The sequence below is a fragment of the Moschus berezovskii genome, chromosome 7 (assembly GCF_049115385.1).
Source record: "Moschus berezovskii isolate FMDL1 chromosome 7, NW_MosBer_1.0, whole genome shotgun sequence".
NCBI classification, from domain to species: domain Eukaryota; kingdom Metazoa; phylum Chordata; class Mammalia; order Artiodactyla; family Moschidae; genus Moschus; species Moschus berezovskii.
The window spans coordinates 39,753,572-39,781,208 of NC_142466.1; the positions used below are offsets into that span (position 1 = coordinate 39,753,572).

The window sequence follows — 27,637 nt, forward strand, 5'->3', positions numbered from 1 at the left end:
TATAAGTTACTTGAAATAAAACTTAAAATAACCATCATAAACATATTCAGTGAGGTCTTAAGAACAACACATGAACAAACTGAGAATATTAGCAGAGATTGAAAATATTAAAAAGTACCTAGCAGATTGTATTGAAGCACACAGTAAGGAACTAGAAAATTCACTAGAAGGGCTTCTCAGAAGAAACCAGAAAAAAGGATCAGTAAACTCAGAGAAAAGACATTGGAAACTATCCAATAAGAGGAGGTAACAACAACAACAAAAACAGAATAAAAAAAGAATGAAAAATGCTAAAGAGACTTATGGAATGCCATAAGAGGGTCAAAAGACAAAGATGTAGTAAGAAGTTATTCAAAGAAATAGTGGTCCAAAATTTCCCAAATTTTGGAAAGGGGAAATGAATCTCTAAATCCAGGAGCCCAAAGGTTACAAATAAAAGGAATTTATACGAAGACACATTATAATAAAATGACAGACAAAGAAAAAAAGCAAGTGGAGTAAAGGTTATATACCATATATCATTAGGTTATCAGCTTAAAACTGTTATAACCATAGACTGTTTTACATAGGTCCCATTATAATGAGAAATAAAATGCCAATAGAATATGTATGAAAGAAACATGGAAAGAATCAAAGTATACCAATGAAGAAAAATCAATGAAACACAAAGAAAAACAGCCAGAGAGAAAAAGGGATAAATACTATAAGGCAGTAAGAAAACAATAAAATGGAAATAGCAAGGCATTCTCTATCAACAATTACTTTAAACATTAATGAATCAAACTCCCCTATATAAAGACACAGACTATCTGAAAGAATTTTTTTTAAGCAAAACAAAACAAAAATCTCAAGATCCAACTATATGCTATTTACAGAAAAGACTTTTTAGTTATAAGAATACATATGAATTGAAATTGAAGAGATAGAAAAAGTAATCCATGCAAATAGGAACCAAAAGAAAACAGGACTGTTATTGCCTATATCAAACTAAAGTTAACTTTATGACAAACACTGTCACAGAGATAGAGAAGGACATTATACAATGACCTTGGTGGCTCAGTGTTTAAGAACTTGCCTACCAATGCAGGAGGTGAAGGGAACACAGATTTTATCACTGGGTCAGGAAGATCCTAACCTGCTCCAGTATTCTGGAGTGGGGAAACCCCATGAACAGAGGAGCCTTGTGGGCTATGATCCATAAGGGTAGCAAAGAATCAGACATGACTTAGTGACTATAACAACAACAACAACAACAAAAGGATCAATTCATTGGAAAGGCACAACAATTATAAATATGTGTGTATAATTCTCCCAACATCATGGCATCTAAATGTACAAAGCAATTTGGCAAAACTGAAAGGAAAAAGAGACACCAATACAATAATAGTAGGAGTTTTATTGTTATTTATTATCTTTATTATATTTTATTACTTTTATCTTTCAATTATTAATATAATATCCAGACCAAAAAATAAATAGTAAACACTAGACTTGAAAAGCACCATAGACCAATGGACTTAACTGGCATGCATAAAACTGGTAAATTCACAAATATATAGAAATTAAACAAGTCACTCTTGAACAAAAAATGGGTTGAAGAAGAAATCAAAAGAGAAATTAGGAAATATCTCAAGACAAGTTAAAATGAAAACAAACATACTAAAACTTAAGGGATGCATTAAAAGTAGTCTTAAGAAGGAAGTTTATAGTGATAAATGCCTTTATTAAGAAAAAATCAAATATACAGTCTAATTTACACCTCCAGGAAGGAAAACAAACTGAGAAAAAAAATAACAAGCTACTCCAAAGTTAGTGAAGTTAAAGAAATAAAAGGATTAGAGCATAAAAATTAAACAGAGCTAGAAAGACAATTGAAAGGATCAATGAAACTAAGAGCTAATCTTTTGAGAAAATAAAAATAACAAGCCTTTTTAGCTAGATTAAACAAGAAAAAGAGAAATACTAACTTCATCAGCACATATAGTAAAATTAGAATGATACACAGAAGATTAGCATGAGCCCAGCACAAAGACAATAAGCAAAATAATAAAGTATTTGAGAGAGAAGCAGGAGAGAAGACTCTAATAAATAAATTCAGAAATAGAAGAGGCATTACAAGTGCCACCAAAGACATAAAAAGAACCATATCATGTTACTGTCTATGTCAGTAAATATAATTTTTTATAAGACTTGCCACTGCTACTGTCAAACATTTATACTTGGATGAGTTGTCAATTCTTGTGAGAACAAATCACTTCCTTTTCCAAGGTGGAAGGGATATAATTGAATTAAACTTAAATCAAGTAACTCTGATCACTTGGAAGAATGGTACCTATGGAGAATTTGTGGAAATCTTTAAAAATTTATCTAAAGATTACACAGAAGAACTGTACAAAAAAGATCTTCACGACCAAGATAATCATGATGATGTGATCACGCACCTAGAGCCAGACATCTTGGAATGTGAAGTCAAGTGGGCCTTAAAAAGCATCATTACGAACAAAGCTAGTGGAGGTGATGTAATTCCAGTTGAGCTATTTCAAATCCTGAAAGATGATGCTGTGAAAGTGCTGCACTCAATATGCCAGCAGATTTGGAAAACTCAGAAGTGGCCACAGGACTGGAAAAGGTCAGTCTTCATTCCAATCCCAAAGAAAGGCAATGCCAAAGAATGCTTAAACTACGGCACAATTGCACTCATCTCACATGCTAGTAAAAACAAGCTCAAAATTCTCCAAGCCAGGGTTCAGCAATATGTGAACCATGAATTTTCAGATGTTCAAGCTGGTTTTAGGAAAGGCAGAGGCACCAGAGACCAAATTGCCAACATCCGCTGGATCATGGAGAAAGCAAGAGAATTCCAGAAAACCATCTATTTCTGCTTCATGGACTATGCCAAAGCCTTTGACTGTGTGGATCACAATAAACTGTGGAACATTCTGAAAGAGATGGGAATCCCAGACCACTTGACCTGCCTCTTGAGAAACCTGTATGCAGCTCAGGAAGCAACAGTTAGAACTGGCCATGGAACAACAGACTGGTTCCAAATAGGAAAAGGAGTACGTCAAGGTTGTATATTTTCACCCTGCTTATTTAACTTCTATGCAGAGTACATCATGAGGAACGCTGGGCTGGAAGAAGCACAAGCTGGAATCAGGATTGCCAGGAGAAATATCAATCACCTCAGATATGCAGATGACACCACCTTTATGGCAGAAAGTGAAGAGGAACTAAAAAGCCTCTTGATGAAAATGAAAGAGGAGAGTGAAAAGGTTGGCTTCAAGCTCAACATTCAGAAAATGAAGATCATGGCATCTGGTCCCATCACTTCATGAGAAATAGATGGGGAAACGGTGGAAACAGTGTCAGACTTTATTTTTTTGGGCTCCAAAATCACTGCAGATGCTGATTGCAGCCATGAAATTAAAAGATGCTTACTCCTTGGAAGGAAAGTTATGACCAACCTAGACAGCATATTAAAAAGCAGAGACATTACTTTGCCAACCAAGGTCCGTCTAGTCAAGGCTATGGTTTTTCCAGTGGTCATGTATGGATCCGAGAGTTGGACTGTGAAGAAAGCTGATCGCCGAAGAATTGATGCTTTTGAACTGTGGTGTTGGAGAAGACTCTTGAGAGTCCCTTGTTCCGCAAGGAGATCCAACCAGTCCATTCTAAAGGAGATCAATCCTGGGTGTTCATTGGAAGGACTGATGCTAAAGCTGAAACTCCAATACTTTGGCCACCTAATTCGACGATTTGACTCACTAGAAAAGACTCTGATGCTGGGAGGGATTGGGGGTGGGAGGAGAAGGGGACGACAGAGAATGAGATCGCTGTATGGCATCACTGACTCAATGGACATGAGTTTGAGTGAACTCCGGGAGTTGGTGATGGACAGGAAGGCCTGGCGTTCTGTGATTCATGGGGTCGCAAGAAGTCGGACACGACTGAGTGACTGAACTGAACTGAACTTATAGGACAAAACTGCTGAAAATACCACTTGAATAAATTTACTGAGTTACATTTTGGGTCATTCTTTAAGCAGGGATGACTGAGGTGAAATAGGGACCACAAACCTCTTCATCATTTAAAGAGAATTGCACTGAAGATTTCAACAATTTTTCTCAAGACAAAGTATCACTTATGATTTATTAAGTTGGAAGAAAAGGATAGGATTCCTATAAAATTCGGAAGCCACCATGAGGACTGTTCTACCAGTATGTGTCCATTCTAATTATGCACTAAAGTGCAAGGTAAATAAATACAAATGGGATCTGTGTACCTACTCTATCAAATGGGAGATGTTTATGCCAGAATTCCATGTATTCAGTTCAGTTCAGTTCAGTTCAGTCACTCAGTCGTGTCCGACTCTCCACGACCCCATGAATCACAGCACGCCAGGCCTCCCCGTCCATCACCAACTCCCAGAGTTCACTCAAACTCATGTCCACAGAGTCGGTGATGCCATCCAGCCATCTCATTCTCTGTTGTCCCCGTCTCCTCCTGCCCCCAACCTTTCCTAGTATCAGTCTTTTCCAGTGAGTCAACTCGTCGCATGAGGTAGCCAGAGTATTGCAGTTTCAGCCTTAGCATCAGTCCTTCCAATGAACAAACACCCAGGATTGATCTCCTTTAGAATGGACTGGTTGGATCTCCTTTCAGTCCAAGGGAGTCTCAAGAGTCTTCTCCAGCACCACAGTTCAAAAGCATCAATTCTTCGGCGATCAGCTTTCTTCACAGTCCAATTCTCACATCCATACATGACCACCGGAAAAACCATTGCCTTGACTAGCACCTCAACCCAAAATGCTCCCTCCGATAAGGAGGCTATAATAACAATTCAGGATCTGTGCTAGTGAGGCTGTGTTTATAACAGACGCAGAATGCCTGATATTTCTCTTTTCCCAATGGTATCTTTGAGGAAGGATTAAAGGTCATTGGGACAATGTCTTCCTCAAGAACCCCCACCTCAGTCAATGTACTTTGAGTCTGATAATAGGATTATATCTAAAAAGTGAATGAAAATTGCAAGAGTATCTATGCTTGTAGCAGATGACTAAGCTTTCTTTTCAGCCCCTCACTTATTTTTATTATTTTAATCACACAAATGAATCAGCATCCTAGATGACAGCCTGTTTTGCCTTTAGCGCTTAAGCTATCTATTATCTGGCTCTTTATCCTTCTCAGTAACTCTTGATTTACTTGTCTAATTTCCAATAAAAATTTGAGATTGGATTCCACTTTTTGTCTCTTCTATTTTCTCACCTAGTCTAGCCCCCAATATTTCATTACATAACCTTTTTTAGGTACTTTCAAAATAATTAGGGTAAAGATCCCAAATAAACACACTGAAAAATTGTCATTGGTGCCTTTTACTTGCTTCCAAATTTCTGCAGCTTTATCTTAATGTATCTTTACTATTCTGCTTGAAGATAAAATTCATACTAAGGCTTCACAGTTATATTCCAATAGAGCATTCAACTGGGAATACCTGGTGGCTCAGACGGTAAAGAATCTGCCTGTATTGCAGGAGACTTGGGTTCGATCCCTGGGTCAGGACCTTCTTCTAGAGAAGGAAATGAAAACCCATTCCAGTATTCTTGCATGGAGAATTCCATGGACAGAGAAGCTTGGAGGGCCACAGTCCATGGGGTTGCAAATAGTTGAACATGACTGAGTGGCTAAACATGACCAGAGCATTCTACTAAAAATATATAAAATATATATGACATCAAACAGTCATTTAAAGAATTTTCATATTTTACTCTTACAGGTGACATATAGGATAATCAAAATTGGAACTGGGAAAATTTCAATGAATTTTTTAAAAAAATCCAACAATAGATCACTTAAAATATACAATTATGATAAATCATATGTATATATACAATTATAATAAGTAGTTATTTAAACCATTTAATTTTTAAGTTTTGCATTTTTAGTGAAATATACTAATGTGTACTATATATATTTAAATAATTCTCTTTACATATTATTGAAGAGGTTCACATCAATTCATATTTTTGGTCTTATTTAATAATATTTCTTTTATTTCCTACTACAACAAGTTTTTTTCAAATGTTTACTCTTCGTTATTAATAAAATGTCATAAAAAATAAAATCTTGTTTAAATTAAGTATTTTTATATTCTAAGCTAGAAACACATTCTATATTAGCCACAGACACTTGAGTTTTAATGAATACTTATAGAAATATGATCCATTTATTTTATATTACTTGCTGAAAATGAAATCCATCCCAGGAAGTCTTCAGCTACCTGAAATGGATCAAATTTCACATGTTAAGGATAATCAGTGTGTAAAATCAGGCATCATTTTCTGCAAACTAAAGAACCCACAGAAAGCACCGCTGGATATTAAAAAAAAAAAAAAAATTCTCACTTCAGTTCAGTTTTTCAGTTGAGTTAAGTTCAGTTCAGTTGCTCACTCATGTCTGACTCTCCACGACCCCATGAATCACAGCACTCCAGGCCCTCCACCAACTCCTGGAGTTCACTCAAACTCCTGTCCACATGGTCGGTGATGCCATCCAGCCATCTCATTCTCTGTCGTCCCCGTCTCCTCCCGCCCCCAACTTTTCCCAGGATCAGAGTTTTTTCCAGTGAGTCAACTCATCACATGAAGTAGCCAAAGTATTGCAGTTTCAGCTTTAACATCAGTCCTTCCAATGACACCCAGGATTGATCTGTTTTAGAATGGAATGTTTGGATCTCCTTGTAGTCCAAGGGAGTCTCAAGAGTCTTCTCCAGCACCACAGTTCAAAAGCATCAATTCTTCGGCGATCAACTTTCTTCACAGTCCAACTCTCACATCCATACATGACCACGGAAAAAACCATAGGCTTGACTAGACGGACCTTTGTTGGTAAAGTAATGTCTCTGCTTTTTAATATATTATCAAGGTTGGTCATAACTTTCTTTCCAAGGAGTAAGCGTCTTTTAATTTCATGGCTGCAATCAGCATCTGCAGGGATTTTGGAGCCCCAAAAAATAAAGTCTGACACTGTTTCCACTGTTTTTCCATCTATTTCCCATGAAGTGAAGGGGCCAGATGCCACGATCTTTGTTTTCTGAATATTGAACTTCAAGCCAACCTTTTCACTCTCCTCTTTCACTTTCATCAGGAGGATTTTGAGTTTCTCTTCACTTTCTGCCATAAGGGTGGTGTCATCTGCATATCTGAGGTGATTGATATTTCTCCCAGCAATCTTGATTCCAGCTTGTGCTTCTTCCAGCCCAGTGTTCCTCATGATGTACTCTGCATAGAAGTTAAATAAGCAAGGTGACAATATACAGCCTTGACGCACTCCTTTTCCTATTTGGAACCAGTCTGTTGTTCTATGTACAGTTCTGACTGTTGCTTCCTGACCTGCATACAGGTTTCTCAAGAGGCAGGTCAGGTGGTCTGGGATTCCCATCTCTTTCAGAATGTTCCACAGTTTATTGTGATCCACACAGTCAAAGGCTTTGGCATCGTCAATGAAGCAGAAATAGATGTTTTTCTGGAACTCTCTTGCTTTCTCCATGATCCAGCGGATGTTGGCAATTTGATCTCTGGTGCCTCTGCCTTTTCTAAAACCTGCTTGAACATCTGGGAGTTCACGGTTCACATATTGCTGAAGCCTGGCTTGGAGAATTTTGAGCATGACTTTACTAACATGTGAGATGAGTGCAATTGTGCGGTAGTTTGAGCATTCTTTGGCATTGCCTTTCTTTGGGATTGGAATGAAGATTGACTTTTTCCAGTCTTGTAGCCACTGCTGAGTTTTCCCAATTTGCTGGCATATTGAGTGCAGCACTTTCACAGCATCATCTTTCAAGATTTGAAACTGCTCAACTGGAATTCCATCACCTCCACTAGCTTTGCTCGTAATGATGCTTCCTAAAGCCCACTTGACTTCACATTCCAAGATGTCTGGCTCTAGGTCAGTGATCACGTTATTGTGACTCTCTTGGTCGTGAAGATCTTTTTTGAACAGTTCTTCTGTGTATTCTTGCCACCTCTTCTTAATATCTTCTGCTTCTGTTAGGTCCATACCATTTCTGTCCTTTATCGAGCCCATCTTTGCATGAAATGTTCCCTTGAAATCTCTAACTTTCTTGAAGAGATCTCTTTTTTTTTCCTATTCTGCTGTTTTCCTCTATTTCTTTACATTGATCACTGAGGAAGGCTTTCTTATCTCTCCTTGCTATTCTTTGGAACTCTGCATTCAGATGCTTATATCTTTCCTTTTCTCCTTTGCTTTTCACTTCTCTTCTTTTCACAGCTATTTGTAAGGCCTCCTCAGACAGCCATTTTGCTTTTTTGCATTTCTTTTTCATGGGGATGATCTTGGTCCCTGTCTCCTGACAATGTCACGAACCTCCGTCCAGAGTTCATTAGGCACTCTATCTATCAGATTTAGTCCCTTATATCTATTTCTCACTTCCACTGTATAATCATAAGGGATTTGATTGAGGTAATATCTGAATGGTCTAGTGGTTTTCCCTACTTTCTTCAATTTAAGTCTAAATTTAGCAATAACGAGTTCATGATCTGAGCCACAGTCAGCTCCTGGTCTTGATTTTGCTAACTGTACAGAGCTTCTCCATCTTTGGCTGCAAAGAATATAATCAATCTGATTTTGGTGTTGACCATCTGGTGATGTCCATGTGTAGAGTCTTCTCTTGTGTTGTTGGAAGAGGGTGTTTTCTATGACCAGTGCGTTCTCTTGGTAAAACTCTATTAGCCTTTGCCCTGCTTCATTCTGTGCTCAAGACCAAATTTGCCTGTTACTCCAGGTGTTTCTTGACTTCCTACTTTTGCATTCCAGTCCCTTATAATGAAAAGGACATATTTTTTGGGTGTTAGTTCTAAAAGGTCTTGTAGGTCTTCATAGAACTGTTCAACTTTGGCTTCTTCAGCGTTACTGGTTCGGGCATAGGCCTGGATTATTCTAATATTGAATGGTTTGCCTTGGAAACAAGCAGAAATCATTCTGTCATTTCTAAGATTGCATTCAAGTACTGCATTTCGGACTCTTTTGTTGACCATGATGGCTACTACATTTCTTCTAAGGGATTCCTGCCCACAGTAGTAGATATAATGGTCATCTATGTTAAATTCACCCATTCCAGTCCATTTTAATTCACTGATCCCTAGAATGTCTACGTTCACTCTTGCCATCTCCTGTTTGACCACTTCCAATTTGCCTTGATTCATGGACCTAACATTCCAGGTTCCTATGCAATATTGCTCTTTACAGCACCAGACCTTGCTTCTGTCACCAGTCACATCCATAACTGGGTATTGGTTTTGGTTTTGTTCCATCCCTTTATTCCTTCTAGAGTTATTTCTCCACTGATCTCCAGTAGCATACTGGACACCTACAGACCTGGGGAATTCCTCATTCAGTATCCTATCATTTTGCCCTTTGATGCTGGGAGAAATATCAATAACCTCAGATATGCAGATGACACTACCCTTATGGCAGAAAGTGAAGAGGAACTAAAAAGCCTCTTGATGAAAGTGAAAGAGGAGAGTGAAAAGGTTGGCTTGAAGCTCAACATTCAGAAAACAAAGATCATGGCATCTGATCCCATCACTTCATTGGAAATAGATGGAAAAACAGTGGAAACAGTGTCAGACTTTATTTTTTGGGCTCCAAAATCATTGCAGATGCTGATTGCAGCCATGAAATTAAAAGACGCTTACTCCTTGGAAGGAAAGTTATGACCAACCTTGATAGTGTATTAAAAAGCAGAGACATTACTTTGCCAACAGAGGTCCATCTAGTCAAGGCTATGGTTTTGCTGGGAAAGGTTGGGGGCGGGAGGAGAAGGGGACGACAGAGAATGAGATGGCTGGATGGCATCACCGACTCTGTGGACATGAGTTTGAGTGAACTCCAGGAGTTGGTGATGGACAGGGAGGCCTGTCGTGCTGTGATTCATGGGGTCACAGAGAGTCGGACACGACTGACTGAACTGAACTGAACTGAACTGTTCATGGGGTTTTCAAGGCAAGTATACTAAATGGTTTGCCATTCCCTTCTCCAGTGGGCCAGATTCGGCTGTGGTCCATGTGATCAAATCGACTAGTTTCCTGTGATTATGATTTCAGTGTGTCTGCCCTCTGATGTCCCCTCGCAATACCTACCGTCTTATTTGGGTTTCTCTTATCTTGGGAGTGGGATATCTCTTCACAGCTGCTCCAAGAAAGCGCAGCTGCTGCACCTTACCTTGGATGAGGGGTATCTCCTCAAGGCCGCCCCTCCTCACCTTGAACATGGAGTAGCTCCTCTCGGCCCTCCCCGCGCAGCCACCGCCTATTGGACGCGGGGCAGCTTCTCTTGGCCGTCGGCCCTGGCCTCAGGCGTGGAGTAGTTCCTCTAGGTCGCGCTTCTTTGCGTGGGTGGTTGTGCCGGGGCCGTCGTTTCTCACGTCTGCACCACCGGGGCCGGTGTCTCTCGCGTCTGTGCCACCAGGGCCTAAATATATTAAAAATATATTGATTGTGGTTTTGTTTCAATTCCTAAAGTAATCTATAGGATGTCTTCTGGACTTGGGCAGTGGTTGTCTGTTTTACCTTCTTGTACATTTAAATCAGAAAACTAAGAGATTCAGTGTTGAGCATATTTTTCCATATAAGATGCTTCGTAGACTTATGCAATGCACAAGAAATCAGCAGTAATATTTTAACATGCTTAATCTTAAGTATCAAGCTGCAGCCTACTTTACTCTAATACACTTAAAACCATATGGTTGTTTCTGTTTTCAGTGTCAATTTGGTTGGGTGGGCACTACTTAGGCACAACATAACACAATTTCATTGATTCTTAAAAGGTCTTTATTCACACTTGAACTAAAGCAGCTGGTGGAGGGTTAGAGAGCACTCGAGTCACCAAATCTCTGGATATTGCTTTCTGATGCACCATCTGTGCCCTGTTAAATATTCTTGATTTTTGCCAAGTTTGGGCCAATTTATATGTTAAATCAGTTACTGAAATCAGGATCCAAGAAGCTTTCAGGAGAAAAAAAAATGATATTAAACTGTGTAACTCTTATACATTAATCATTAGTATTGGAATGGGAAGTTCAAGTACTGCCACTCAAAAGATCGTTGTGAGAAATCAGGCTTCCTGAATATGGGAGGACTGTGAATGTGAATTATTTTTCAAAAGCATTAACCCCAGAGACATGTACCCTATCCTAATCTTTCAAGATAGTGAGTGAATTTTGTATGGGTTGCTATAGAGCAGCTGCAGACTCAATTCTGTTCACAAAAGCTTTTAATCTTCTATGCACCATAGCCTAGCAAAACCTAATACAGTGGCTAATTACTTTGGTAGCCTAACAATTTACTGTCTTGTACGTGACAACAACTTCAAGTAACACAAATTAGCCAGTATGTAACTTCTCACTTTACGAAGTGTAACACTCTAAATTCCACATGGTAACATTCTAAATTCCACATGGAACAAGGGCTCAGATTATGAAGTCTAAGGCTTTTAAGATATTGATTTCAACAGTGAACAAGATTGTATTTCAAAAGTCAAAGAAAATTTTAGGATATAAAAGTAAAATTACACTTTTAGATGTCTTTGACTCAATTAGATATAAAGTTTCACTGAGACTAGTGGCCAAAAATGGAAAACACTAAAAATTGACTGAAATTTTAGTGTGAATAAAGGAAAAGAAAAAGACTAATGGATAATTAAGAAATAGCAGGATTAAAAAAGTATATAGACACAATGCCCCAAAATATTTAACAAAGCTATATATATGAGACAATAATTAATCTAATTAGAAATTTGATTAGTGAAAGATCAACATCTTGTAATATGACTAATGAGACTCATGTTTGCTAGCTAATATTTGCAAATTATTTTCTCCATGCTCAATACTCTGCTGCTGAAGGCATTGATTCATTTTATCATTCAATTTACTCAAACCATACAAGTGTGTGCACTCCAAGTATACATTAAAAACTATATAAGATTATTTAGTGTCTTTATATAAGTGCGGTTCAGTTCAGTTCAGTTCAGTCGCTCAGTCATGTCCAACTCTTTGTGACCCCATGAATCACAGCACGCCAGGCCTCCCTGTCTATCACCAAATCCCGGAGTTCACTCAAACCCATGTCCATCGAGTCAGTGATGCCATCCAGCCATCTCATTCTCTGTCGTCCTCGTCTCCTCCTGCCCCCAATCCCTCCCAGCATCAGAGTCTTTTCCAGTGAGTCAACTCGACGCATAAGGTGGCCAGAGTATTGGAGTTTCAGCTTTAGCATCAGTCCTTCCAATGAACATCCAGGACTGATCTCCTTTAGGATGGACTGGTTGGATCTTCTTGCAGTCCAAGGGACTCTCAAGAATCTTATCCAACACCACAGTTCAAAAGCATCAATTCTTCGGTGATCAGCTTTCTTCACAGTCCAACTCTCACATCCATAATGACCATTGGTAAAACCATAGCCTTGACTAAATGGACCTTTGTTGGCAAAGTAATGTCTCTGCTTTTTAATATGCTATCTAGGTTGGTCATAACTTTCCTTCCAAGGAGTAAGCGTCTTTTAATTTCCTGGCTGCAATCAGCATCCGCAGTGATTTTGGAGCCCAAAAAATAAAGTCTGACACTGTAGTAAAGAATATTTATGAACATCAAAACTATATCAAATTCACTCTGTCAAAGTGCCTGTCAAATCAAATACAAATGTCTTCAACAACTGTCTCATATTAACTGAGACAACAACTTTTGACATCCCATATTATAAAGGACTGAAACTATAATTTTTTTTTCTTTAAGAAAAATAGTAACATATTTTGCAAAGAGTTAGTATTCACTACATCACACGCCAAAATAAACAAAGAGAAAAACAATGGTCCACTGCAAAAATATCAAACTGGTCAAGCATATTTTTAGAATTACTTGAAGGTTTGTCAAGTTTTGATATTTACATTTGAAACAACAATATTATTTAGGATTAAATGTTTAGTTCTGTTTGCCACAAGTAAAGGTAGGCATCACTTAGTCTGTATTGGGATGTTAAAACATTCTGTCATGATTGGCAAAGTTCAGATAATTCTACCAAGATTCGAAGTATTTTAAGAAACAAGGAGATTGTGTTAAATAAAACCTAAAGAGGTAAAAGAGACTGGGTTGTTTAAAATTATTTTTAAATTCCAGAAAGAGAAACACAGGCACTTTCTTAGAGAAGGTTAATGTAACGTCTCAAAATTCAACATGATTTAAAAGTTCCTGAGAATCTACTGTAGAAAATGTTAAAATTGAGAAATTTGTTTGAGTTTAAGTAATTTCTTCAGGATAGAATACTAAATTATGATACACTTTTTAAAGAGCAAGTATTCCACACATAATTTTTTACATAAATGCTGAATTTTCCCAGTTTATTTTATCTCTGATAAGGAGAATGGTAGCTATAGAATTGCCTTTTATACCAGAATTAGTCAATAGACACCATGCTCTTCAAACAGTAAAGCATGATATAAATGAAAAACAATGATACTTCATCAATAAGAATCAACCATATAAACTAAACCGAATGGAAAGATTAAGATGAGGAAGTAAGAGGGCAAGGAGCTTACCTCTCCAATGAAAATTAATTTACATGTGGGATAATTCTCACTGTTAACTAATAGGAAACTGGCAGAAGGAGTCTTGTCTTACCAAGGCTGTAAGAAAAATACAAACATACTTGGGTAGGAAGGGAAGAAGAATGATTGTGTCAGAACCTATGCCCTTGGAAGGGGAACTCAGAAGAAAAAGGAAGTTGCATGGGTGGAAATACACCCTGAGGAATGAGCAGTTCCAGTCACAGACTGGATGCTCATGTCCTGGGGTCCTATGTGGGAGAGATAAACCCCTTTACCTAGTTGGAGGAACGCTAGAACAGACAGAATGGCTGTGGGAAGCCTAGACTCTGCTGATGAGGAAAAAGCACATGCTGGCTAGCACCCATTCAGGGGAGACAGAGATTTACTGTAGTGGTTTCTGGATTTACTATGAAAGCCTTGCTGCATACCTCAGCCTGATCTGAATGAAAATGCTGAGACTGCTTATGCCATATCTCAGTTCAGCAGTGGATCTAGGACACGTTTGACTGAGGAAAAGACTCAGTCATGAGCCACAGGTGACCAAGTCATGGGGCAGAGCCTGAATGGAGCAGTGGTAGCTACTGTTGGTGCTTACTCAAGTGGCATCTCAGAAGCGTCTCCATCACATCTCACTTCCTGATACACTCTGGGGGTCTACACAGGTCCAGCACTGTAAGTGATTCCACAACAGGGTAGGGACAGTGGAGGCTGGGGTAGTTAACAGTTATGAGAGATTTGTGCCTAACTGAGGTTGGGCCTGAGCAGAGGTGTTGGCACATACACAGATAGCCCACTGGACTTCTGCTTATGTAAGGGCCCCACTTGCCTCAGCACTCCTCTACTCTGGGGTAAATTTCCCAGTGAGGATAAAGGAAAAAAACACACCCTTGAAAAGAGCAGATTCAGCTTGGGCCTGACCCTCGGAGTTTCTGTTTCAGCAATTTGAAATCAGGTCATCCAAGAGGTTGTACCAAATCAAGAGGTTGTACTGCCTCACAACTGTTGCCTCCAATTACAGCCCCCCTCCGGACCAAGACATAAGATGCCAGCACATCTTGAGGAAAGACATGACTTTCATCCACCTCAAATCCAGCTCTCCCACAAAAGGCAATGGACACATGCAATGGATATAAGGATGCTCCCTTATCAGAATATCCTTTCAACACCAGAACAGCTAACTCCCTCACTTAAATTCATAAAGGCACAGAAAGAACCAACATGAAAAGTCAGGAAAACTACTCTCAATTAAAGAGTAATGGAATACCCTGGGAAAAAATAATAACACAGAAACTAAAAATTAATCAGATAAAGAATTCAAAAGATTAGTACTTGGTATAAAAATGTTAACTGAATTAGTGAAAGGAAACACTGTAAACAGTGACTATTTTAACAAGGAAATAGAAAATATAAAATGAATCAATCAAAAATGACTAATTCCATGGCTGAACTTTTTTTTTTTTTAAATTCACATGCTGGCAGGATCCATTCAGGGGAGAGAGAGATCTGCTCTAGTGCTATGTGGATTTACTATGAAAGTCTTGCTGCATTTCTCAGCAAGAAATGAATATCAGATTAAGTGATACAGAAGAATGAATAAGTGAACTGGAAGATAAAATAATGGAAATAACTCAACTAGAACAGAGAAAAAAAGAAAAGCAGATTTTAAAAATGAGAACAATTTTTAAAGACCTCTGGCATAATATTAAGTGTATGAATATATTCATTATAGGTCACAAAAGGAGAACAGAGAGAGAAGGGGATAAAAAAATGCAGTTGAGGAAATGACGGTTGAAAACTTCCCAAACCTGAAGAAGGAAACAGATTTCCAGACATAGGAAGCACAGAAAGTTGAAAGACGAAAAAAAAAAAAAGGACTCACTCCAAGATATGATATAATTAAAATGGCAAATATTAAAGAGAATTCTAAAGGCAACAAGAGAAAAGTAGAGTCATATAGAAGATAATCCTCAGAAGATTATCAGGTGATTTAACTACAGAAACTTTGGAGGCCAGAAAGGGGTGGCATGGTATATATTCAAAGTCTTGAAAGGGGAAAACCTTTATCCTAGGACACTTTACATTGCAAGATCATCATTTAAAATACAAGGAGAAATACAGAACTTCTAAGTCAGCTAAAAACTAAATGAGTTCATTGATACTTCAGTTCAGTTCAGTTCAGTCGCTCAGTCGTGTCCGACTCTTTGTGACCCCATGAATCACAGCACGCAAGTCCTCCCTGTCCATCACCAACTCCTGGAGTTCACTCAAACTCATGTCCATCGAGTCGGTGATGCCATCCAGCCATCTCATTCTCTGTCGTCCCCGTCTCCTCCCACCCTCAATCCCTCCCAGCATCAGACTCTTTTCCAGTGAGTCAACTCTTCGCATGAGGTGGCCAAAGTATTGGAGTTTCAGCTTTAGCATCAATCCTTCCAATGCACACCCAGGAGTGATCTCCTTTAGAATGGACTGGTTGGATCTCCTTGCAGTCCAAGGGACTCTCAAGAGTCTTCTCCAACACCACAGTTCAAAAGCATCAATTCTTAGGCGATCAGCTTTCTTCACAGTCCAACTCTCACATCCATACATGACCATGGGAAAAGTCATAGCCTTGACTAGATGGACATTTGTTGGCAAAGTAATATCTCTGCTTTTTAATATGCTGTGTTGGTCATAACTTTCCTTCCAAAGAGTAAGCGTCTTTTAATTTCCTGGCTGCAATCAGCATCTGCAGCGATCATTGATACTTAGCCTACCCTAAAAGAAATGTTTAGGTCTTCTCTAAGTGGAAATCTATGAAATTAAATATGAAAATCTAAGTGGATTCCACAGGAAAAGGAAAACACCACTAGAAAAGGCAATTATAGAATAAGGACTGAGGATCAACCACTTAAGTGCGCCACTGTGAAGATTACGAGAAAAATGCAAAAGCAATTATAAATACAATAAACAGCATGAAGATATGAAAATAGGATATCAGAAACATGAAATGCGGAGATTTTATGTAGATATTTTAGAATGTTTTTGAACAAAATGACTACCTGTTAATAACAGATATAATTATGGGGCTTCCCAGGTGGTGTTTGTGGTAAAGAACTTACCTGCCAATGCAAGAGACATAAGCATTGCTGGCTCAATCCCTAGGTCAGGAAGATCCCCTGGAAGAGGGCATGGCAACCTACTCCAGTATTCTTGCCTGGAGAATCCCATGAACAGAGGAGCGGGGCAGGCTACAGTCCACAGGGTCGCAAAGAGTGGATTTGACTGAAGCAACTTAGCACGCACACACATACACAGATGTAATTATAGGTCAATATATATGAATGCCACTGTAAGCTCAAATCAAAAATATGTAATAGATACACAAAAACTAAAAAGAAAGGAACACAAGCAAACTAATAAAGAAAATCATGAAATCATAAGGGAAGAAACAAAAAGAAATTAATAGTGAAGAACAACAAAAATAACTAGAAAACAAGTAATAAAATGGCAGTAAGTACTACCTATCAAAAATTACTTTATTAATGGACTAAATGCCAATCAAAAGATGTAAGGTGGCTGAGAGAAAACAAAAAGACCCTTCAATATGCTGCCTACAAAACTCGGTTCAAGACTAAAGACACACAAGGACTGGAAATGAGATGATGAAATATATTTCCAGTGGAGAGAGGAAAGCAGGGAGGGTCATGATAGGAATATGGGATTAAGAGATACAAACCTCTGTGTACAATGCAGATACGTTACAAGAGATATTGTATTGCACAGGGAATTATAGCCATTATCTTGTAGTAACTTTTAATGGAGTATAATCTATAAAAACACTGAATCACTATGCTGTATACCTAGAACCTGGCAAAAATATAATATTTTAAATATTTTATACTTCAATATAATAATATTTTTAATTTTAAAAGAATCATAAATAATAAATAGGTAAAGAAAACAAATCAAGGTAGGTATATCAAAGCCAATAATGTGATTATTTTCCATAATATACTATCAATTATTAAATATTGATGAAGTATCATTTTTATAATTCACATCAAAATTTCCAATATTAATAATTACATTATTTGACATTATTAAAAGATAATTAATGGAATTTCTGTAAGATTTACTGATACTTCATAAATACTAAAGGACTTCATTTTTGGTTCTACTTCAGAATACAAGCACCAATTAAATTTAATATAAAGAAACAATGCCGCTAACACTTCATAAAGACCCTACATTTATATATATTAGTTATAAAAATGCAAATAAATAACACAAAACTTACTCCATTTTGACAAGTTGTGGTTCTCAAAATTTAGATATTGAAATCCAGCCCAGTAAAGAATTTCCATTATGCTGGGGCAAAGCCCAACCATCTCAGAGTGTCTGCCCCATCCCCTTGGGGTATGGCCTCACCCAGGATATGTCAGCAAATGCTGTCAGGCCTGGGATAAACCCTGGCTCAAACTGGGCTCCAACCGTAGACCCTGACTTAGGCCCTCTTTCATATTATGCAGTGGCTACCTGTATATCACAGGAGAAGAATTGTCATCTGCTCTCTTCAGATCCAACTCTCTCACCAAAGCCACTTGGACACATGTAAACTGCAAAGGCATGCTCCCACCCAAGGACATGATTTCAAGACTAAAATAAGTAACAGTCTCATCTAATTTATTAATAGAGACAAACTGAGAAAGTCAAACAAAATGAGAAGACAAAGACATATGTTTCAGACAAAAGAAAAAGACAAAACTCAAAGGGGAGAATCCTAGTAAAATAGATATTTACCTGATAAAGAGCTCAAAGCAACAGTAAAAAAAAATAAAAAAATAAATTACTGAACTCAATAAAAGTTCAAAAAAGAACTAGAAAGTACGAAAAAAGAATCGTAGTTGAAAATACAATAATTGAAATGAAAAATACACTACAAAGAAGTAACAGCAGATTAGACAATAAAGAAGAATGCATAAGCAAACTGGAAGAGACAAGATGGATTACAAAGTCAGAAGAGGGAAAAAAAAAATCAAAAGAGGATAGGGGACCTCTAGGACAACATCAAGAACACTAACATTCATATTGTAAGAGTCCTAGAAAGAGAAGAGAGAAATGGGTAGAAAATGTATTTGATGAAATTATGGCTTAAAACTTCCCTAACCTAAAGAAGAAACATTTTAAAAACACTGCAAGTATAATACTTTCAAGATTAATGGTCACACTGTCCCAAAAGAATATTTTGAAAGCAGGAGGTGAATTGGTCAATTACATAACTTAATATTAATGTTGTGCATTATGAAGCATTATTTTCTAAAGAGATCAAAATTAATTTTCTGGATTCACAAGAAAGAGAAAGTTAGCACAACTCCATGGTAATTTCCATGGTTATATAGGTTATACATAGTGATTAAAGGTGGTGAGGTGCAATGGAATATGTTCAATAGAAGATCAACAAAAAAAAGAAGGCAATAGCTCAAACTAAAACTTTGACCACTTCAAAACTGTCTTTCTTAAAAATAACTGACTTAGGAAGAACAGTAAAGTGATGCTGTCCCTTCTAAATGACCTTCAGATGCATAGTCTTACTTTTCCTAAATATAAATGAACATAAGCCAGTAAAATCCTTGAAAGAGGAGAGTGAAAAGGTTGGCTTGAAGCTCAACATTCAGAAAACGGAGATCATGGCATCTGGTCCCATCACTTCATGGGAAATAGATGGGGAAACAGTGTCAGACTTTATTTTTGGGGGCTCCAAAATCACTGCGGATGCTGATTTCAGCCATGAAATTAAAAGATGTTTACTCCTTGGAAGGAAAGTTATGACCAACCTCGATAGTATATTAAAAAGCAGAGACATTACTTTGCCAACAAAGGTCCATCTAGTCAAGGCTATGGTTTTTCCCGTGGTCATGTATGGATGTGAGAGTTGGACTGTGAAAAAAGCTGATCGCCGAAGAATTGATGCTTTTGAACTGTGGTGCTGGAGAAGACTCTTGAGAGTCCCTTGTTCCGCAAGGAGATCCAACCAGTCCATTCTAAAGGAGATCAATCCTGGGTGTTCATTGGAAGGACTGATGCTAAAGCTGAAACTCCAATACTTTGGCCACCTCATGCGAAGAGTTGACTCACTGGAAAAGACTCTGATGCTGGGAGGGATTGGGGGTGGGAGGAGACGGGGACGATCGAGAATGAGATGGCTGGATGGCATCACCGACTCGATGGACATGAGTTTGAGTGAACTCCGGGAGTTGGTTATGGACAGTGAGGCCTGGCATGCTGTGCTTCATGGGGTCGCAAAGAATCGGACACGACTGAGCGACTGAACTGAAACTTTTCTAAAAAATCAAACTGTCTCTGCAAATAAATTAAGTAAATATACAACAACAGAAGAGGAAGCTCACTTTAGGATACATATTTATGTTGTACTAAATTGAGTGCTGGAAAGAAAAATGAAAAAAAAAAAACTCACAGGTCTTTCTTCTAGATAATCAGAAAGGTAGTGTGAGTTCAGTAAAACTGTATTTAAGCAGCTTTTTCCTGACAGACCATGAGTATAACTATTATAAGGAAATGGAGATTTAGATGCAAAGAATGGAATTGGTATCACGATCAGAGATACAGATTTAAGAGAAATCAGAGTTAATGTTTGAAGGCAATGCAGTGATGAGCAAAGAATTGAACAAAAAGTTTCAAAACAATGAAATTTAGTGATTGCCTTTTCTTATATTTCCTTTTTCTACATTTAAACTATGAATAGGAGTAACCCACTTGTTCCAACTTATTTCACAGAAAACTAAAGACCCTAATGTTGGAAAAGATTGAAGGAAAAATGAGAAAATGATGGCAAATGATGAGATGGTTAGATAACATCCCTGACTCAATGTACATGAATTTGAGCAAACTCCAGGAGAGAGCAAAGGTCAGTCTGGTGTGCTAAAGTTCATGGGGTCACAAAGAGTTGAACACAACTTAGTGACTGAACAACAAGGCAGTGAACTCAGTATCTCAAGTTCATACAGATGGGAAGAGCAAACCAGTGTTTAAGTCTCTCGGGCCTTCACTGTTTATAACATATTGTTACACTGCTGCTACTGCTAAGTCACTTCAGTCGTGTCCAACTCTGTGTGACCCCATAGACGACAGCCCACCAGGCTCCCCTGTCCCTGGGATTCTCCAGGCAAGAGCACTAGAGTGGGTTGCCATTTCCTTCTCCAATTGTTACACTAGGAGTCATTAAAAAGGAGGAAAAGTATCAGGGTAAAATATTGTTATTGAAATGGTTCAATAAACGTTACTCAAATGAATTAAAAGAGCAAAGAATTGATAATTTAATGAGTGACTACTGTACAGACTGATTCTATTATTAAATATTATTCTAATATTAAATAGAAATTTTTATATTCTATTAAATATCCAGATTCTATTATTGTTGTTGTTAAAGTCTCTAAAATATGTCTGACCTTTTGTGATCCCATGGACTGTAGCACAACAGGCAACTCTGTCCTTCACTATCTCTCAGAGTTTGCTAAAATTCATGTCCATTGAGTTGGTGATGCTATCCAAACATTTCATCCTCTGCCACCTCCTTCTTCTTTTGCCTTCAGTCTTTCCCAGAATAAGGGTCATTTCCAATGAGTTATCTCTTTGAAACAGGTGGTCAGAGTACTGGAGTCCCAGCTTCCCAGCACTGGTCCTTCCAATGAATGGTCAGAGTTGATTTCCTTTAGGATTGACTGGTTCAATCTCCTTGCTGTCCAACTGATTCTCAAGAGTCTTTTCCAGAGCCACAATTCAAAAATTCTTCAGCACTCAGTCTTCTTTACGGTCCAACCTTCACATCTATACATGACTACTGGAAAAACCATAGCTTTAACTATACGGATCATTGTTGGCAAAGTGATGTCTCTACTTTTTAACATGCTGCCTAGATCTGTCATAACTTTCCTACCAAGGAACAAGTGTCTTTTAATTTCATGGTTGCAGTCACCAGCCACAGTGATTTTGGAGCCAGAAAATAAAACCTGTCACTGCTTCCACTTTTCCCTATTTGCCATGAAATGATGGGACTGGATACCATGATCTTAGTTTTATGAATGTTGAGTTTTAAGCCAGATTTTTCACTCTCACCCTCATCAAATGGCTCTTTAGTTCCTCTTTGCTTTCTGCTATTAAAGTGGTATCATCTGTGTATCTGAGGTTGTTGATATTTCTCCTGGAAATATTGATTCCACCTTGTGAGTCATCCACCTTGGCATTTCATGTGATATACTCCACATTTAAATTAAACAAGCAGCATGATAATATACAGTGTTGTCATACTCCTTTCTCAATTTTGAAACAGTCAGTTGTTCCAGGTCTGGTTCTGTTGCTTCTTGGGCTTCATAAAGGTTTCTCAGGAGGCAGGTAATGTGGTCTGATATTGGCATCTCTTTAAGAATTTTCTACAGTTTGTTTCAATCCACACACTATTCTTCTGCCTCTTTGAAACCCAGCTTGTACATCTGGAAGTTCTCAGTTCGCATATTGCTGAAGCCTAGCTTGTAGGATTTTGAGCATAACTTTACTAGTTATATGAAATGAGCATGAGGGCACAGTAGTTTGAACATTCTTTGGCATTGTCCTTCTTTGGGATTGGAATAAAAATGACCTTTTCCAGTTCTGTGGCCACTGTTGAGTTTTCCAAATTTGCTGACATATTGAGTACAGCACTTTAACAGCATCATCTTTCAGGATTTTAAATAGCTCAGCTGCAATTCCATCACCTCCAATAGCTTTGTTTGTAGTGATGCTTTCATACTCTAGGATGTCTGACTGTAGGTGAGTGACCTATCATTATGATTATCTGGGTCATTAAGCCCTCTTTTGTACAGTTCTTCTGTGTGTTCTTGCTACCTCTTTAATCTGTTTTGTTTCTGTTAGGTCCTTACTGTTTCTGTCCTTTATCATGTCTGTCCTTGCACAAAAAGTTCCCATGATATCTCCAATTTAATTGAAGAGATCACTGGTCTTTCCCATTTTATTTTTTCCTTTATTTCTTTACATTGTTTAGTTAAGAAGGCCTTCTTATCTCTCCTTGCTGTTCTCTGGAACTCTGTCTTCAGTTGGATGTATCTTTCCATTTCTCCTTTGCCTTCTGCTTTTCTTCTTTTCTCAGGTATTTGGAAGGCCTTCTCACACAATCACTTTGCCTTCTCTCATTTCATTTTCTTTGGGATGATTTTGGTCACCACCTCCCATGCTGCTGCTGCTGCTAAGTCGCTTCAGTTGTGTCTGACTCTGTGCGACCCCATAGATGGCAGCCCACCAGGCTCCCCCATCCCTGGGATTCTCCAGGCAAGAACACTGGAGTGGGTTGCCATTTCCTTCTCCAATCACCACCTCCCATACAATTTTACAAACCTCCATCCTTAGTTCTTCAAGTGCTCTGTCTACCATACGAATCCTATGAATCTATATGTCATCTCTACTGTATAATAATAAATTACTTGATTTAGGTCATACCTGAATGGCCTAATGGTTTTCCTTACTTTCTTCAATTTAAGTCTGAATTTTTCAATAAGGAGCTCATGATCTAAGCCTCAGTCAGTTCCGGGTGTTGTTTTTGATGACTGTATAGAATATACAAAGAATTTTCTTCAAATAATATAACCAATCTGATTTCAGTATTGACTACTTGGTGATGTCCATACGTAGAGTTCTCTGTTATGTTGTTGGCAAAGGATGTTTATTATGAATAGTGTGTTATTTTGACAAAACTCTCTTAGCATTGGCCCTGCTTCATTTTGTACTCCATGGCCAAACTTGCCTGTTACTCCAGGTATCTCTTGACTTCTGTGCATTCCGATCCCCTAAAATGAAAAGGACATCTCTTTTTGGTGTTAGTTCTAGAATGTCTTGTTGGTCTTCATAGAACTGGTCAACTTCAGCTTCTTCAATATCAGTGATTGGGGCATAGCTTTGGATTACTGTGATGTTAAATGGCTTGCCTTGAAAACAAACTGAAATAATCCTGACATTTTTGAGATTGTACCCAAGTACTGTATTTCGGACTCTTTTATTGACTATGAAGCTATTCCATTTCTTCTAAGGGATTCTTGCCTATAGTAGTAGATATAATGGTTCTGAATTAAATGTGCCTATTCCCATCCATTTCAGTTCACTGGTTCCTAAGATGTTGATTTTCACTCTTGCCATCTCCTGCTTGGTCAAGCAATTTACCTTGATTCATGGACCTAACATTCCAGGTTCCTGTGCAATATTGTTCTTTAGAGCATTGGACTTTACTTTCACCACCAGACACACCCACAACATAGCACTGCTTCTGCTTTGGCCCAGCTGCGTTAATCTTTCTGGAACTATTAATAGTTGCCCTCCACTCTTTCCCAGGAGCATATTGAACACCTTCTGATCTGGGGAGCTCATCTTTTGGTGTCATATCCTTTTAACTTTTCATATTGTTCATGGGGTTCCTGCAGCAAGAATACTGGGATGGTCTGTCATTCCCTCCCCCAGGGGGCCATGTTTTGTCAGAACTCTCCACTATTATCCATCAGTCTTGGCTGGCCCTGCATAGCATTGCTCATAACTTCATTGAGGTACACAAGCCCCTTCCCTTCAGGAAAGTTGTGATCCATGAAGGGGGCAGATTATGCAAATGTTATGAATTTAAGGAGATTGGAAAGTCATCAACATGTATCTGAATAAGCATTTATAAGTTAACGTGTATATATATGGACTGCAAGGAGATCCAACCAGTCCATTCTAAAGGAGATCAATCCTGGATGTTCATTGGAAGGACTGATGCTAAAGCTGAAACTCCAATACTTTGGCCACCTCATGCGATGAGTTGACTCACTGGAAAAGAGTCTGATGCTGGGAGGGATTGGGGGTGGGAGGAGACGGGGACGACAGAGAATGAGATGGCTGGATGGCATTACCGACTCGATGGACATGAGTTTGCATGAACTCCGGGAGTTGGTGATGGACAGGGAGGCCTGGCGTGCTGTGATTCATGGGGTCGCAAAGAGTCAAACACAACTGAGCGACTGAATTGAACTGAACTGATGTGTATGTGTATATATATATATATATATATATATATATATATATTCATAAAATTAATGAAAAACTGGTTTATATTTTGGAATGAGCAAATGGAGGTTTAATACAGCTACAGGTGATGGCTTTTTTGTCTAGTCAGATTATGACAGAAATTTTTAACTAGGTTATTATAGAACACTAGGTCACTAAACAGCCATGGAAGATGAAAAGTCTGTCTTCAAGTCCAGACGTGAAACCCTTTCTTGAGGTTCAATGTTTATCTTTATCTAAGTTATGTTGGCAAGTTCTGTAGCAGAGGAGTTTAACTTGCTGATGTCTTTACCCAGAGGGAGGAAAATGGGAGGAGGGAGGTGGGAGGGGGGTTCAAGAAGGGAACTCATGTACACCTGGGGTGGATTCATGTCAATGTATGGCAAAACCAACCAATATAATATTGTAAAATAATTCAGTTCAGTTCAGTTCAGTCGCTCAGTCGTGTCCGACTCTCCGCGACCCCATGAATCACAGCACGCCAGGCCTCCCTGTCCATCACCAACTCCCGGAGTTCACTCAAACTCATGTCCACAGAGTCTGTGATGCCATCCAGCCATCTCATTCTCTGTCGTTCCCTTCTCCTCCCATCCCCAACCTTTCCCAGCATCAGAGTCTTTTCCAGTGAGTCAACTCGTCACATGAGGTGGCCAAAGTATTGCAGTTTCAGCTTTAGCATCAGTCCTTCCAATGAACACCCAGGATTGATCTCCTTTAGAATGGACTGGTTGGATCTTCTTGCAGTACAAGGGACTCTCAAGAGTCTTCTCCAACACCACAGTTCAAAAGCATCAATTCTTCTGCGATCAGCTTTCTTCACAGTCCAACTCTCGGATCCATACATGACCACGGGATAAACCATAGCCTTGACTAGACGGACCTTGGTTGGCAAAGTAATGTCTCTGCTTTTTAATATACTATCAAGGTTGGTCATAACTTTCCTTCCAAGGAGCAAGCGTCTTTTAATTTCATGGCTGTAATCAGCATCTGCAGTGATTTTGGAGCCCCCCAAAATAAAGTCTGACACTGTTTCCACTGTTTTTCCATCTATTTCCCATGAAGTGAAGGGACCAGATGCCGTGATCTTCATTTTCTGAATGTTGAGCTTCAAGCCAACCTTTTAATTAGCCTCCAATAAAAAATTTAAAAAAATAAATAAAAGAAAGATACCTTGAAAACAAGAAATACCTTTTGTTCTTTTTAGTTACTAGCTTTTTAATACAACGTTGTTATTTCATAGTGTGCTAGTGATGTCAAGAACTATATGTAAGATCAGAGTTTGACATTGATAAATGGTTTGCCTTTCTGCATAAAGTAGAAAATGTATTTTCTTCAATGTAAGCTGCAGTTGAAGCATTCTGGCTCCTACTCCATTTTTGTCTTCTGTGCTTTGGAAATATTGATATACATTAGGATGTGTAGAAATGTTCTTACATGATTCACTAGCCTGACAATTGGTAATAAAAAAAACGTGATGGAAATGTCTTATTAGGCAGTGGAAGTTGAGTAACTTAGAAGCTAAGTTAGAGAAAGAAAACTAAGCTCCATTAATTTATTTAATATGTTGTTATTCAGTCACCCAGTTGTGTGACCCCATGGACTGCAGCAAGTCATGTCTCCCTGTCCCTCATGATCTCCTGCTCGAAGTCTGCCCAAGTTCATGTCTATTGCACTGGTGATGCCATCCAGCCCTCTCATCCTCTGACGCCCCCTTCCTCTTCTGTTGTCAATCTTTCCAAGCATCAAGGACTTTTCCAGTTAGTCAGCTGTTTACATCAGATGACTAAAACACTGGAGCTTCAGCTTCAGCATCAGTTCTTCCAGTGATAATTCAGGGTTGATATCCCTTAAGGTTGACTGGTTAGATCTCCTTGCTGTCCAAGGGATTTTTGAGGAGTCTTCTCCAATACCACAGTTCGAAGGCATCAATTCTTTGGTGCTCCACCTTGTTTACTGTCCAGGTCTCACAACCTTATGTGACCACTGGTAAGATCATTGTCTTGACTATATGGATCTTTGTCAGCAGAGTAATATCTCTGCTTTTCAACACATGTCCAGGTTTATCATAGCGTCCCTGCCAAGAAGCAACTGTCTTCCAATTTCATGGTTGCAGTTGCTATCCACAGTGATTTTAAAGCCCAAGAAGAAGAAATCTGTCACTATTTTCACATTTCCCCCTTCTTGTTGCTATGAAGTAATGGGACCAGGTGCCATGATCTTAGCTTTTTTAATATTTAGTATTAAGCTGGCTCTTTCACTCTCCTCCTTCACCCTTATCAAGAGGCCCTTTGTTCCTTGTCATTTTCTGCCATTAGAGTGCCATCATCAGCATATCTGAGGTTGTTGATGTTTCTCCCACTTATCTTGATTCCAGCTTTAACTCATTTAGGTCTCCATATTTAATATATTGGTGTATATTTGCAAAATAGTGAAATGGAAAGAGAAAAGATTGCTTTGACAGAGCAATGAAGACACAGCTAAATTTCAACATTTGTGCAAATTCAGTGAATACAAAGCAGAAATTTTTATTGTGCATAGTATAAAAAAAATTCTGCAAAGACAACAAGAATGAGAGAATCAAGATTTTCTAAAATAAAGAAAGAAACCTTAAAAGTTACTAACAATTAAGAGGCAAATAAGCTGTTTAGTTTTTATACATAATTGAAAGCTGACATTAAAAAAAAAATCATTCAAGAAAAAAGAAATTCTGAATCTATACCAAAAGACCTAGAAGACTTATAAATGCATATAATTTTAAAAGTCATAAAAGCCCTTTTTGAATTATGAGTCAGAGTCTCAATTAAGGCAATATTAAAATATGCTATAAGAGAGGCCAAGGACTCAGCATAATAAGATAAAATTACTGAAAACCACAAAGATCAGCACAAAAACTGGACATTCTCCAAAAAAACTTGGCATGACAAAGTAGATCAACTTATAATAA

General features: G+C 38.3%; 3 pseudogenes; 1 reads left to right on the forward strand and 2 right to left on the reverse strand.

Annotated features, from left to right (window-relative positions):
* The first annotated feature begins 1,959 nt into the window (after positions 1-1,959).
* Positions 1,960-2,057, forward strand: LOC148777311 (U6 spliceosomal RNA; annotated as a pseudogene).
* Positions 2,058-6,223: 4,166 nt separating this feature from the next.
* LOC148777312 (protein CFDP2 pseudogene) lies at positions 6,224-9,329 on the reverse strand (annotated as a pseudogene).
* Positions 9,330-10,369: 1,040 nt separating this feature from the next.
* On the reverse strand, positions 10,370-24,037 carry LOC148777313 (protein CFDP2 pseudogene; annotated as a pseudogene).
* Between the last annotated feature and the right edge of the window lie 3,600 nt (positions 24,038-27,637).